Raw genomic sequence first — 12,914 nt, forward strand, 5'->3', positions numbered from 1 at the left:
ATGTTGATTTTCCTATTGTTTCATTCTATTCTGCGCCAAAGTGAGGTTATCCTTTAAGAGTTGGAGAACTTGTTGTTGATGCTTGATGTGATATTCCACTGCTTTAACCTTATAATCTTCTCTTAAAGATGATGTGATGGACGGTGGATGATATCCATAAAGTGCCATAAATGGGGTCATTTTTGCTGCAGTATTGGAGGAAGTGTTATACCACCATTCAGCTAGAGGCAACCACTTGACCCATCATGTTTGTTTATCAGATACAAAGAAACGAAGATATCCTTCCAAACATGTGTTCACTATATCAGTTTTCCCATTGGATTGAGGATGATAAGATGAGCTATGAGCTCACTGAGTACCTAGACAAGAAAATAATTCTGAACAAGAATTTCTCGTGAAAATGGGATCTCTGTCGCTTACAATAATCTTTGGGGTTCCAATGTAGCTTTTGAATTATTTCAATAAATGCAGTAGCGACTGTACTAGATTTAAATGGATGAGATAATGCACAAAAGTATGCATACTTGGTAAGTTTATCAACTACCACCATGATGACACTCTTTCCTTCGGACTTGGGTAAACCTGAGTTGAAATCCATTGAATCCTCCTCCCAGTGTTGAATTGGAATAGATAAAGGTTGTAACAAGCTTGGGGTCTTAATTGTCTCAAACTTATTTTGTTGGAAAACCAAACATTCTGCCACAAACTTTTGAATATCAAATTTAAGGCCATCCCAAAAAAAATCCTTCTTAACCCTATTGTAAGTTTTTAAAATCCCTCAGTGCCCTCCTAAGGGAGAGGTGTGCAATTCCAAAAGAATCTTTTGTTTCATTTGGGAATTGTTACAGAGGTATAAGCAATCTTTGTACCATAACAAATCATTTTTCCAGTTAAATGTATCAGATGTACTGGGATCTTGCTGCAACTTTTGAATGAGTGCGGACATTTTTTCATCATTCTTCCATTCATCCCTTGCTTCATTTATCCAATTTGGTTGGATGATAGAAATGGCACAAAGAAATGCTTCCACATCCTAATCCTTTCTTGAGAGTGCATATGCAACAACATTTTGTTTCCCTTTTTTGTAGATGATTTCAAAGTCATAACCCAACATCATTGTGACCCAATTTTTCTACTCTTCTGAAGATAATCTTTGTTATAAAAAGTATTTAAGACTATCATGATCCGTTTTTACCTTGAAATGTCTTCCCATTAGGTAAGGTCACCATTTCTTACGTGCATGCAGTATTGCAAACATTTTCTTCTCATAAATAGCTCTGTGTAAATAATTTCTTTTGATTGGACAACTTTCAAAAGCAACGAGTCTTCCTTCTTGCATTAAAACAACACCAATTCCATTTCCTAAGGCATCACATTCCACAATAAAGGTTTTTGTCAAGTCTGGCGTAGCTAAGACTAGTGCTTGGCACATTGCCTCTTTAAGATGTTCAAAGGCCTTCATTATAACTTGAATCCAATAAAATGCACATTTCTTCAGTAATGTTGTTAGAGGTGCTACTATTCTCCCATAATTCTTAACAAACTTTCAATAATACCCTATCAACTCGAGAAATCCTTGCAGATGCTTTATGGATGTGGGGATTTTCCATTCCTTAATGGATTTAATTTTTCCAGGGTCTACCTTAACACCTTCATGAGATATAATACGACCCAAATATTCCACCTCCTCTACTCCAAATAAACATTTGGAGGTTTTGCGTATAATTATTTCTCCTGCAATAGTTTGAGCACCCTGTCAAGATGTTGCACATGATCCTTCCAAGACTTGTTGTAGATTAGTATATCATCGAAAAGTACTAACACAAATTTTCTAAGGAAGGGTTTGAAAATGGAATTCATCAAACCTTGAAACATAGAAGGTGCATTGGTAAGGCCAAAAGGCATGACCAAAAATTCATAACAACCCTCATGAGTTCTAAATGTTTTTTTCAGAATGTCTTCAGTCTTCATATTGATTTGATGATATCGTGAATGAAGATCCAACTTGGTGAAGTAAATTGCTCCATCTAATTCATCAAATAATTCATCAATGAAATGAATGGGAAATTTATATTTAATAATGAGCTTGTTGAGCTCCCTATAATCCAGACACATGCGCCATGATCCATCCTTCTTATGCACCAATACTACTGGAGCAGAGAAAGAAATTTGATTAGGTTGAATTATACCAACCTCTAGCATTTCTGCAACCATATGTTCAATTTCACTCTTTTGGGCATAGGGATATTTGTAAGGCTTGATGTTTGGAGGAACACTTATTGGAATCAAATGAATTGCATGATCATGATCACGAATAGGTGGGAGGCCTTTGGGAGTATCAAATACCTTGGACTGATTGTCCAAGACTTTTTGGAGATCTAGAGAAATAGATTATTTCAATGTGGGTACCTCTAGTGAACATAATTGTGCAATTACGCTTTGTTTTTATTTATTTAGAAGCTTTTTCATGCCATTAGAGTTGATTATCTTTCTCAGTTTCCCTGCGATACCCCTTAATTCAACTTCCTTTCCTTCCCAAAAAAAAATTTCAAGAAAAGTTCTTGAAAATTAAAAGTTATCGTACATAAATATTGTAGTCATTGGATTCTTAGTATAACATCATCATCACGCATTGGAATGGAAAGAATTGGACTATTAAATACATATTATCCCATGGATAGCTTGATATTATGGCACTTTCTAGAGCAATTTATGGTTCCTCCATTTGCAACCATCACTTGACACTCTGGTGGTGGATATAGGAAGTAATTCAATTCCTTGGCTATTTTACAATGAATAAAATTGTTGGTACTACGCGAATCAATTAACACTATTACCTTTTTCTTCTTGATATGTCCTTCTATCTTGAGAGTTTGAGGAGTGGTAATTCCCGCCAATGCATTACAACATATTGTCAGATTCATTTATTCTTTCTCTAGGGTTGGTTCCTAGTGCATATCCTCTTCTTTTGACATTTCTTGTTCCTTTTCTTCCTCCTCTTCACAATCTATATAAAATAATTTCTTCTCAGCACACTTATGACCTTTAGTGTATTTTCTATCACAATTGTAACAAATTCCTTTTGTTCTTTTTTCATCCAATTGTTGTGATGTAAACCTTGTAGGTTGTGGAAGTCTAGAGGCAACAACACTTCCATCTTTATAGTTGTGAGTGGTAGGCTTCCTTGTTGCTGTAATTTTACTTTTAATCTTTCTTTCCAACCTAAATGTCTTCTCTAATGAATCAATTTCCCAGAGGCGAACCTCGTGTTGCGTATTATCCTTTAAAGTCCTTATGAACACATCAATCCTATGCTCCTCTGAAGTATCATTTACCCTTATATTCAATTTTTAGAATTTCTCAATGTGCTCCACCATTGAACCCTTTTGTTTGAGATTTATCAATTGGCTAAAGAAGGTGTTGCTCTTTGTATCCTCATAATGTGTTATCATTTCCTCCATAAAAATTTACCAAGTGACAATTTGTTTACGAGAGCAAAGCCATCGATACCATACAAACTGATTTGGTTCCAAATATAAAGTTGCAATGCATACCTTTTGTGTGTTTTGCACATTATGAAGATCAAAATATTGCTCCATCTGTAGTATCCATGTTACGGGATCCTTGCCATCAAACTTCCTCATATTGATCTTTGGAACGTGGTGGGTCTTCAATCCAACGTTAGAGTCTATGAAATAATGATTAACAATTATTTTGTTCTCCTCATTATTTTCCTCTACTACCTTTTCACCATTAGGAAGTATTTCTTATAGCAACTTTGTCAAACCTTCCATGTCTTCTTCAAATTTTCCATGTTGCCTTTCATTTTTGCTTCTATACCATCGATCTTAGCTTCCATGGCATTCTTAAAACCATTAATCTTAGCTTCGATTCCATCGATCTTATCTTCCCTTCCATTCTTCAAATCATCCATCTTAGATTCAGTTACGTTTTGTGAGAGCAAAATTTGTTGCACTTGGTCTCTTAATTTTGATATATCATGTTGCATTTCTTCCTGTTCTTCATGTGTCATAGTAGATGTTTCAGGTTTCTTACCAGGTGTTTCCATTTTCTTCCTCCGGGTCATCAATTAATGATAATGATGATTCACTATTCCCTTGGAATCACTTCAAACTACTTTCTCAAACAAAACTTATGCAAATTTTAAAAAACACTACACACGTTTGTTTTTGTTTTTGTTTTTTTTCTTTTTAGGAGCTCGAAATTTAATCATATGTATATCTGTAATTTTGGATCTCCAAGCTTTGAAATTGTGTCATGTGGTATCCCTTGGAATCCTATTTTTAAACCCACAAGTTTGATCGATATTGGATTCTCCAAGAACGAGTTATGCCCAATCTCCCACGATGACCTGATTATAGACTAGTTCATTTGAGTGAACTTGTACAACATGCCACATGTCCCTGTTTCGACCTTCGGCCCTTAAAACGATATCCAATAAACTAAAGTCCAACCTCTTTCTTTCACTTTTTACAAAATTTTAATCCGATGCTCAGAGAGAAAGTTATGACGATTTTCCCAAGGTCATTTGTTTGAGATCGAATTATGGAACTTGCAAAAACCCTAACTTCCTCAGATAACATCTTCGAATATATAGCGAGCCAAGATCTGAAATTTGTACATCAGGTTCACCACAATTTCAAATCAAATCATTTTTAAGTTAAGCTTCTGAAGCTCCATATAACAAAAGTTATAGCCAAAATTCCACGATGACCTATTTGAAGAAGCAAAACCCTAGAATCCAAAGCTCTGATACAAAATGTTATGGAACCAACGCACAAAATAGAATAAGAAATAGATCAATGACTTCAAAATTAGCCTCTTCAAAGGGGAAACCTCCTTTACATTACACAAATGAACAATTCTTAGATGATACACGTTACAGAACCTCCTTTCTATATATAAGAGTCTAAGGGGTCACAATATAATGAGATACGACATAACAATAATGATGTAAGGGCACAGCAATAACAATAGTGAGCTTCGATGGGGCACAATAATAACAATACAAGGAAAACAAGGGCAAAACAATAATAATAAGGGGCTACAATGACAATAATAATGGGGGAATATACTAGCATTATAAGGACCTAATAGTTTCAGAGGCGAAGAGTAGGGAAAAACCGTTACCCTAACTCTTCATTTTCCTTTTCCAACGTTGGATGGAGTCAAGATCAGATCATCAGAGTGGTTGTGTCCACCTAACCTTGCGGTCCCATCCAAGGTGCACACATTAAGGTGACAACTGATAAAGTTCTCGATCCCCATTAGATACTATGTGATATAGATAGATGAGATGTAAAGAACTCATAGAAACATGTGTGACAAGTTTTATATATATATATATAGATATATATATAAATTCACTAAGGGCCAACATTACAAAAGGACTGAAGGATAACAAATTTTTATTGAGTGTCCATTCAGATATTAATCTTAATCTAAAATACTTGCATTTCATTTTATTAAAAAGGAAAAAAAAACTATGACATGATTATCGATGAATTTCTGATTATAATTGTTGACCAATAAGTCATTAACATTGATTCCATGTTTAACTGAGGGAAGAAAAAAAAAACCTTTATCTATTAGATGTGACAATTTTTTAGACATAAAGATTGTAGATACATGAATCAAAATCATTGAAACATGTTAGAGAGAAAATAACTCCTATTTTTATTTTTTATTTTTTTAATTATGAAATTATAATGAAAAACGTTTTCTCAAAAATTTTCGAATTTTTTTTTATTTTATATAAGGCACTATCATGCTGGAGGACAACAATAAAAGTAAAGTCTATTTTTCCAAACATAAATCTATAGATACATAAACAAAATCATTGAAACTGGATTCCCTATTTTTTTTGAAAACTTTGCATATAAGACACTCTGATACAAAAATCTGATAATTTTCTTTAAGATCTAAAACATAGTTTAAAAATAAAAAATAAAAGCAAACAGAAAATAACACTTGTTTTTTCATTTTGAATTAATAAATTATAATGAAAAAGTTTTATACAAAATTTCCCTAATTTTTTAACAACTTTGTATCGTGTGTTTTGTAGAGGAAAGCTTACTTTTACCAATAATAGGCACCTATGAGATTGACAACTCAAGGTCCTAATCCCTGAATCACTATATGAATTTTTCGTGTTTATATATAGCTCACACAAAAAAATTCAAATTTAACACAACAAATTGACAATTGGTTATTTTTACGTGTGGATTTATCCCTTTAAATATGTTACATTACAAAGTAATATTATGGGAAAAAAACACGGGTTGTGAAAATCGAATATTTTATTTTATTAGACATCATTTTTTGGGATTCAACTATGTTACATAAGTGATTCATCTATGACCATTTCCATGAGAGGTAGTTGTAACTAACTAATTTCTCATGATTTTTGAATAGTCCACTTAGCACTCATTGCATCGGGTGATGCTCATAGGGGTGAAGAAGTGGGATTGAAACTAGTGAAATAAATCACATAGCGTCAATCATCACTTCCAGAGCTTGCACCCACTAACCAGGACTTCCTGAGAGGTCACAATAAATAATTTATATTGTTAGTTTATAGACTAGATTAGAGAAGAATACCATGGGAAAAAATCATTGGTTGTGAAACCCATCAGTAAAAATGTTTCAAGGTAAATTAGCTATTTTATCTTTATATTATTATTTCTAGTTTTATTATTTTAATATTTGTAATTATACAGAGTCAAAATGTTTTATTAATAATTATAATCATTAATTAATGATTTTATTTTGTTTATTAAATTTTATTTTTATTTTGTTATTTAATTTGACTAAGTGAAAGTTTTTAAATTTTATTTTAATGTTATTTGACCAAGTTATAATAGAACAAAACAAAACAGGGTATGAAAGTTCAACATCTCTTCCATAGGTAAAGAGTATGTCTCAATACAATAATTTATAATAAAAAAATAAAATTATAAAATAATAAAAACTTTAATATAATTTTTAAAGAAAATAATTCATCTTAATTTTAATAAACTTTACATTATTTCTGCATTAATTAATAAATAAATCAGTGAAATTTAATATTAAATTTTAATAAATATTTATATTTATATTTTAATATTTAAATTTATTTGGAAAATTTGATTAAAAATAAAATTTAAATTTCAAAAATATATTTTAAAAATAATAAATTAATTTTAATAAAATGGATTCTTTTGATACACTGTATTATATACTTCTTAGGTAAATTTTCTTGAAATACACTGTATTAGATACTTCTACCTATAAAGAAAATATGCTTTAAAAAGAAAGAAGAAAATGATCTTCAATAAGAAGTTTGTCACACTATGACGTTGTTTACCGAATAGAGAGGTTATAAGGAAATGTTATTATAGCAATTGATGTCTGCATTGAACAAATCGCAATGTATTATTTGTGGCGTTACCCGTTTCTCTTTTGATTTCATCAAAATGATGATGCCCCTGGGTATGTTAAAACTAGGTGCGGCAAAGGGTGTAATGGGAGGTTTTAATGATCTACACATCATTCTCTGTAATATTCAAATTTGTTAAAGTGCACAATGCTTTTATTTAAATGAAATTGTGATTTTTTTAATAACTTATTTAAATTATATTATTCAAATTTACAATTCCAACGCTTCCTTATTATATTTCAAATAAAATTATAAAAAATATTACTAAAATAAGTAAAACGATTAAGCTCTGCTAATACTATTGATGATTCATTAAGTCGTGTGGAAAGACCGACAGTTGTGCCTTGCTGGGGCACTCATGAAAGTTCCCGGAACCAACCATGGAAATGACAGCGATAGATGCCAGGCAACAAACTACTTTCTTTCATGTTTATAGCGGTGAATAAGCTGTATAGCCATTATGATTTTTATTAATTTTAAGTGGATAGGCGTTTCTCTTATTGGAGTTGGTTATTTTAATTTTTGTTGATCGGATGATTTTTTATTAATTAAGTTTCGTTGATCGGATGATTTAAACTAAAAGATGCCAGTGTATTTTCGTTTCATCCGTGAATGAAATTAAAAATGGTAACTTCTTTACACGTTTAAATTAAATGTTTAAACCCTATTTAAATTATTATTTTTTATCAAATGATGATTAAAAAATTATTGATGCTCTCATTTAATTCGAGGATTAGCAAAAATGATATTAAAAAAAACTTATGTTGCACAAGTTTCCGGTAGGCAGGTACTCCGATATGGGGGAATGAGTATCATGTATTGCCCAAATTTATAGGAAATGGCAATAATATAATATATTAAAATTTAATATATATTAAAAATAAAAATAAAATAATTTATTCATTTCCATCCAAAACTTGCCAATCAAATTCTATCCCGCAAAGAAACATGTAAAGATTGAACTTTGAAACATTTAAAAAAAAACTATCAAAATATTAGTCCATCTACAATTTCTCAATCAAATTCCTTCTGAGCAAAGAAACATGTAGAACTCCCAAACCCAAAAAAAAGTTGTTATTATTCGATTATTAGGTGATTTCATGCAACACTATATGTTAAGTCATTGGTTAAATTCTTTGCCTTTGATGTAACCTCACCAATATTATATATATTACATCTAATTATAATAGAGATAAGAAAAAATAAACTAGCATTTGCACCTAATGTTGCAAAGGAAACGCCGTAAGGCATAGTGTGTGGAAGAATATTGAAATGTGAATGGGCTTTTTTGAAAGCAAGGGTCGATGATACTGAGTTTGAATTGAGGAAGCCATGCTGAAAACCCTATTTGGGGGTTAAAGTGGCTATGAAATGGAATAAAAGTAGTCATAAATAACCATTAAACTTGTTTAGATACCTTAAAGATTGCCTAGTTGAAGGTGAAGTTAAACAAATGAATTCACGCGAACAACAACTGAGTATCCATATCAATATAGAAAATTTTAAGGAGAGGTATGTTAATCTTTTCAAACAACATTCTAATGTATTTGCCTAGAAATATGAAGACCTTAAACTATATCACATTGTGATGAACTGAATCCCTGCCAGGATATATTCCTTATGACGCAAAGAAGCAACTGGTGGTTGATAAGGAGGTAAAAACAAATGCTTGGGCTCATGAAGGAGCTCTGTATTGTCCTCCAGCCCACACTGTTCCTATGCCTATTATATTCCATGGCAACATCGTACACAGAGACATCTCTTGCTCATTACTCCTAGTATGGTAATATTGAATAACTTTCCTGTGTCACAAATCATATAAAAATGGATTTCAGTTAACTCCATGGTCCTTGGAGAATAATAATATATACAACTTTCATCCATCATGGCCTCTCAACGGTCCAATTACTTAGCTAATTGCAGACCTATCTTGAAGCATTCTATATGATGCCACTTTTATTACAGGGATGCAGAAATTAGATTTTAGAATGGGAATTGTGCTTCAACGTTATTTTCATTCAAGCGGCATTTGTGCCAGTTACATCTTTTGGAAAATTATGGTTATTCTAAATGGTAATGCTGTGTCAAGTAGTATGTGCTAGCATTTTTATTTTTATGATGAAAGATGCATATTATGTCAGTTTAAACAAGCATAATCTGATTTACATACTACACTGTAATTTTTTTTTATAGGCATTGAATTGTTTTTCTGCAGAGTATCTAGAAGTCTGAATGCCCTAAGGAATTGGAGCCAGCAGACATGAGGGTTCCAGTACATGTCAATCTGATCAAGAGGGATGAACACTGTCATGTATGTTTTCATTCCATTGCCCAATTCGTGGCGTGCTAGTTTTTATAATGTTATGGTGTTCATGCATGTGCTGTTATACTAATTGTGAAATGGGGGAATTTAGTTGTTTCATACATTGTTTTTATGACATTTAAATTTGATAAAGATCAAATGACTGTCCTAGATATATTGTATGTGTGTCAAACGTCAGTGGCTTTGCAGCTGTTGAATTTTTTTTTTTTTTTTGCTTAGGTGGTCCAATGCATCTTTTGAATGTAGGGAAGTCTGAAATTCTGTTGACTGTCATTCAATGCACTTAGGAAGTTCTGTTGTTGGAAATTTTGATTGGGTTGCATTGAATTAAGCAACGCTGAAACATTATTTTTGACGTTGTAGCTGTAGTTGTTCTGCATGTTGTTGAATCTCTTTGCAGGGTTGGTTTCATCGTCCCCATATGCTAAGGAGACGGTCCTCTTGAGAGAATTGAATTTGTTGTCATTCTCCACTGCTAATTCTTCATGTTTTGGGACAACTTCATATTGGCAATCGCTATTGTTGTCATTGTTATTGCTGAAATTGTTGTGAGAGAGGTTGGAGGACTGGACTTCAGGTAGTTTGTTGCTGTTTCCATTGCCACCCATGGCTTCATCGTTTAAAAAACCATCTATGAAAGGATTGTCACTCTCCAACAACCCACTGAAAGAGGCAATTTTGGGCAGTTGCAGTTTGTTTTGTTGATCAATATCAGGCAAAGAAGCCATCACTTCATCTGCACTTGGTGATTCATCTCGTTCTACCCCTTGTACTCTTTGAGAATTACCATTTTTCTTGTAAATTCGGCACAACACCCAATCATCAAGCTGGAGAACAGAAGTGCCATCAAAATCAACAATACCAATTTTAGTTGAATGAATCAATTCCTATTCATAAAGAATCAAAACACAAGAACTGTGAAAGGAAAATCATTCATATTGATCAATATTCAAGAAGACATCACTTTGTAGGGTGTGTTATTTGTATTTACACAATTGATTTTTTTATTCAATCAACTATGCTATTCTCTGTGCTTTCGCTGGGTTCCTTCATCACCACCATCATTGGAAAATTCATTTCCCTCTTGAAGTATGAAACGAGTAGCAATTCCCAATTGATCTCACACTACCACCACAAAGAAGCTAGCAATCCTGATATACAAATCAAACCAGCCATCCTATCAAGCAATCCATGTAGTTCTCAATCTATAGCTTTGATAACCCAAAACTCAAATCTTTTATATCTAATATGCACAGAGATTTTCAGATTAATATGTCTGGATCTCATTCTAAGATCTTTACAGATCTGATACAGAGGTAAACCAGATTTTTCATACTATGACAAGCAATATTAGCAAGTCTTGGAGTCTGTCTTATGTAATGTATCCTCCTTATTTGATAGAGTTGAAGCTGTATGAGCATCGATTGCACTTAAGGGATCATCCAATAGATAAATGTCAGCATCGTTATATATTGCTCTAGCCAACTGAATCCTCTGTTTTTCTCCTCCACTCATATTCAATCCTCTCTCCCCAATCTCTGTCATATCTCCATGAGCAAAACTCTCTATATCCTTGTCTAATGCACAAGCTTTTATTGCCTTCTTGTATTGAATTTTGTCCATTGGTTTCCCATAGAGTATGTTATCTCTGACAGTACCACTCTGAATCCAAGCCGTTTGTGCCACGTAGGTAACATTGCCATATACTTCAATATGCACGCAGTCCAATCAAAAAGTTTATGGAAGAATTTTTGTATATAGAAAGAAAAAAAGCTGCATCTACAATCTTGTTGAACTATGAAATGGTTACTTTTGCTCAAGAAGAGTAGTTAATGTTCAACTTACATCTCCTGAAATTTTTGGGATTTCTCCAAGAATTATACATAGCAGAGCAGATTTCCCTGATCCCACTGAGCCACAAATTGCTACCTTTTCTCCAGTTTTAATGTGCAGATTTATTCCCTTTAATGTTGGCTTTGTCAATGAAGATTCTGGATCCCAGCTGAGTATGTCTTGATGAATTTCGATGGTATACTGGGATCCGGCAAGTGCTTTCCTCACAACATAATCTGGTCTCAGCTCGTCATCTTGTAAGAACTTGTTCAGACGATCCAAGGAGACTTTAACCTGAATTAATATAGCCAAAACTTCAGGTAGCATTCTTACTGGATCTTGTATCACACAGAATGTTGCAAGCATTGTAAAAATGGTTGTGGCAGTTAACGGTGGATCCCCTATGATATCACACCCGACAAAAACTATAGATGAAGTAATGATGGATGACATCCAGTAGAGTATGGTACCATATGTTCTATAAAATTGTGCTGAAGAGAACCATTTGAACTCCACAGCTCAGAATTTTTCTATCAGCTCTTTAAATTTTTCTTCCCATGCTTGTAGTTTGATTATTTTCATACTATTAAGAATTTCAGATGTTATTATGAGTCTTTCATTCTGTGCAGTCATGAACTCAGCTTGGCACTTCTGGAGGGTTTTGGCTAGAGGTTTGTTTAGAATGAGAGTAAGAATGATGATGAGCAAACCTGGAATAGCTGCCCATCCAACTGTGGCAAAAAGGATGCCAATTGCTACACATATTTGCAAAGGGATGGTCCAACCCCAATGTAGCCACCACGGAAACTCTCCAAAACGATATGCATCTACAACTATGTAGTTTACAATCTCACCAGTGGCATGTCCTCGTCTTCCTAGACTGGACAACCGAAGTTGTTTCTGATATACAACTGTCATCAAGGCCAAATGCATTCGCATACCTGTGCGTCTGGAATTGAAGTTTTTTTTTTTTTCTTGCTTAGGTGGTCCAATGCATGTTCTGAATGTACGGAAGTCTGAAATTCTATTGACTATCATTCAATGCGTTTAGGAAGTTCTGCTGTTGGAAAGTTTGATTGGGTTGCATTGAATTAAGCAAGGCTGAAACATTATTGTTGATGTTGTAGCTGTAGTTGTTCTGCATGTTGTTGAATCTCTTTGCAGGGTTGGTTTCATCATCCCCATATGCTAAGGAGAGGGTCCTCTTGAGAGAATTGAATTTTTTGTCATTCTCCACTGCTAATTCTTCTTGTTTTGGGACAACTTCATATCGACAATCACTATTGTTGTCATTGTTATTGCTGAAATTGTTGTGAGAGA

General features: G+C 33.3%; 1 pseudogene; it reads right to left on the bottom strand.

Annotated features, from left to right (window-relative positions):
- Nucleotides 1-11,111: 11,111 nt before the first annotated feature.
- On the bottom strand, nt 11,112-12,533 carry LOC149227508 (ABC transporter C family member 8 pseudogene; annotated as a pseudogene).
- Between the last annotated feature and the right edge of the window lie 381 nt (nt 12,534-12,914).

This window comes from Pinus tabuliformis, chromosome J (genome assembly GCF_031772625.1).
Source record: "Pinus tabuliformis cultivar Carrire ecotype Pingquan chromosome J, CPIR1, whole genome shotgun sequence".
NCBI lineage: Eukaryota > Viridiplantae > Streptophyta > Pinopsida > Pinales > Pinaceae > Pinus > Pinus tabuliformis.